Genomic DNA, 3,667 nt, shown 5'->3' with positions numbered 1-3,667 from the left:
TTGGTAGGATGTAGTACATCTGAGAATTTGATGGGATGTAGAAAAAGAAAATGGAAATGTTATAGCTTGTATTATGGAGGAAGAGGTTCATCATAATTCTTCTTCCCAGACATAAAGTGTATAAACTATTTGCTTAGAAGAGCAAAGTTTGGGGTGTTTTTTTTGGTTTTTTTTTATGTTGCATGTTGGCTCTTTGCCCTAATGGTATTGCATAGAATTTTCTTCCTTTCAGTTCTCATTTTTCTATAAATGCCTGTCAGAAGATGTATTGCACTAAAAATTTAAATCCACACAGTAATATGTTTCAAATGCATAAAAGATTATAAATGGAAGTTGAGATTTAATGTGGAAATAGTAAAGATTACTGACAGGCATCAAGGTTAGCTTTGGTGAAAAGTGAATTTTCATCCGTTGGGTTGATTAGTCTCATCATACATGGAGCAGGTACAGTAGTTGTTGGGTTTCTGTTTTGGGGGGGAGAGAGCAAAGGAAATGACCTGAGTTACAAAAGAAAAATAATGCTGATCATATGGCAGGAGTCTGCATCGCTTGTCTGACCCATGTGGTTGACCCCTTCCTACTGAGTAAAATGTCAGAGGAGGGTTTCACTGGGATTCACTAGTGCTATGTTCAAAGTGAATTGAAGTGAGGTAAGTCTTTTATTCTTAAAATGGTAATATGTGGTTAAAAGCTATAAAAATGTGAACTACTTCTTATTCTCTGAATTAAATGCAATAGAGTTTTCCTAAATTTAATTTGAACTGGCTAGAATTTTTCGAGTCAGACGTGTTGACTCATCTCTTAAAACCTTTTTTTAATGAAGAATAAAAGATCAGAGAGACGAAACTGAAGTAGATTTGGTATCGTTTGTAAGTAGTAAATGATATATTTCCACCAGGTTCCCCGAAGAATGCCCATGTGAAATACAAACTTCTCTCGTTGCAGTTTTTCTTTTGCACGCGCCCTTTGTTCACCTATTTTCTTTGCGTACAACTAAATAGCATTGCAGATATCTTCCTTTGGAACTTACAGCCTGAATTTCCTTATGTAATGAGTTGTGCAGGAGGGAAGTAACTGAAGTGAGAAAATGTGGAGAACAGAACAAGAAATTGGTGCAAAAGCAAACCCCACAAAAGAGCAAGACAAATCGGAGCAGAAAGAAGAAAATATGTGCAAAAAGCAGATAGTGCCAGTCCCGCCTGCTTAGGGAAGGAATGACTCCCATGTGTTTCTGCCAGAGCTGCATGTAAACAGAAAAGAAAAATTCCCGCTATTTTCATGATTAAAAAGAAGTATTGAAAAACAGGCTGTGCTCTTCAATCTCTGATGAAAACTCAGCATTAGTTCTGCTTATCTCTGCAACTGTTTCCATAGTTTTAGTGGGACTGCAAAGCAAATTAATATTATTTAAACCAAATATGTCTTACAGCCCACTTGTAACTTCCGCTAAAACGTTGTTCTTTTTTCTTTTTGTTTGCAGTCGCATGATGAGAGGTGCAGAGAGGCTGGGGAGGTGGAATGTGCGGGCTTTCATCTGTGTAAACATGTTGTTAAATTGAAGGATTGCTACTGGCAATATTCAAACACTGTTCTGCCATGTTCAAACACTAAATATTACATTTATTACTACAGGTATAGATAAGGGAATCAAAAGTTTCAATTCAGTCTTAGTTGCATGCTGGCTGGATCTTGAGGCTCTTGGATCAGACAGCAGACTAGTCCTGTCATCAGTTGAAGTGGCTATTAATTTTTTCTCATTATGAAACCAAGAAGATTGCTAAACAGCAGTTTGCATTGTTTAGCCCTTAAATTTTATTTTGCCAGAATGCAGTATCATCAGATCTCTTTGAAATACGTGCTTTATTTTGGTATTTCTGTTTTGTCTTGCATCAAATGTCAGTATTTTTACTGGCCATAAATGTATTAAGGGTAATAAATAGCTCTTTATATCAGTCAGTTAGGCAGTGGATTTAATGGTATGGTACAAAAGATAATACCAGATTCAGGTAAAGTTAAATAATTTACTAATAAACCAAACTTTATCTTTTTTTTTTGTTTGTTTGTTGTTAAGAACAGGGTGATTTTAGGATGGGCTGAGGGAGGTTGGCAGTGTTAGGTGAAGGCATTTGTTAAATGACAGGCTTCAGAGTCCTACATGAGGAATGGAGAGCAATAGCAGTATGAGAATAATGGGCTTCAAAAAAATATTTCAGCAGGCTTGGGAAGCTGATCTGTAGTCTTCTGGGAAGATAATATTAAGAAAGCTGGTCACTGCTGGAAAGGGCAGCCAATGATCCTGGTTGTATGGGAAGATGAGCACTGTCAGAGACTAATACAGATGAAATAGTGGAAGCATGTTGGGATAAGAGCAGAAAGGCCAAGGTGCAAAATGAGTTATTACAGCTGGCAAGGGACTTAAGAGATGGCAATAAAAGATGCTAAAAATACCCTGGAAATGAGAGAGACAACAGAAAAGGATGATGAGTGCTGAGTAGCTCAGGGCTGAAGTGATGGCTGATTCTTCCTTTAGCCTTCAAAAAACAGTTCATGTGACTTGTTGCTTTGCACAATTAATTGCCAGAAGAGAAGAGAAGCACAGATGGGAACAATGGCTAAAAAGTATTTAGATAAATCAAACATGATTGAGTTCGTATTGCCTGATGAAAATCACTGTTAGGGCTAAATCTGTGCAATCTTTCAGCTGTTAAAATTTATTTCTGAGAACAGGTGAAATTTGGGAAGAGGGATTGCTGTATCTGTAGCACAGTGTGGGGGGAAAATAGAATGTATAGGCCAACCAGCCTAACTGTCCTGAACAGAAAGATAATAGAATAAATTACAGAAAAAAGCTCAACTGTTTGATAAATGAGTCAATTTTGAAATTATTTCCTCTTCGTTATTTTCTGCCCACCAAAAAAAGCCGATACACCCCTCCTCATCTGGTCAGCTTTATTTTGTCAAAAATCAAACATGCAAAAACCCACAACAAAACTTTCCTAGTGGGAATGTTGGAAACAGGAGATGCAGTGCTGCTTTATGAGGTTTGGTTTTGAAACTACTGTACCTGATATTATATAACCAAAGAAAGAAAATGCCATACAGTTAAAATTGCTATTAAAAGTCCATTTAAAAAAAAAAAAAAATCCATTTAAAGGTGTCACTCAGATCTCCTGTCAGCTGAATCTGGTGGTATATCGCTCTGGTTAGGTGTGTGTGGCTGGGCACTCTGGTGAGTGTGTGCTGGTGAGCTAAACTGGCAGAAGTTGGGATTCGGAGTATGACAGCTCTGTACAGCATTATAGAGTAAGTGTTAATGTTCAGTTCCGTACAAAAATTAGTAGTATTCCAGGAGGGAGGTTAGATTGGTTTTGCTTCTGTTGGAGATGTCTGAGCTCTTACAACTAGCTTTCCAAAGTGTTTTTATCTGATTATTTTACTAGTGATAATTGTACTCCCATATTTTTCATACTTTTCCTAACCTTTCCTTGTCCCTAGCTTGTTAGTGATTACATGGAGCATCTGGTGAGGTGTCTGGTGGGTTTATGATTTTGTGTTTAGGAGGTTTTGGTATTTTTGGGGGGTGTGGGGGGGGTGTGTTTCCTTGGAGTGGGGTGTGGTTTTTTTTGTTTTCTTGTTGTTTCTTTGTGTTGTTGTTGTTCTTTCCCCC

The sequence above is a fragment of the Leptosomus discolor genome, chromosome 10 (assembly GCF_034619465.1).
Source record: "Leptosomus discolor isolate bLepDis1 chromosome 10, bLepDis1.hap2, whole genome shotgun sequence".
NCBI classification, from domain to species: domain Eukaryota; kingdom Metazoa; phylum Chordata; class Aves; order Leptosomiformes; family Leptosomidae; genus Leptosomus; species Leptosomus discolor.
Note: the sequence above shows the minus strand (reverse complement) of the source record.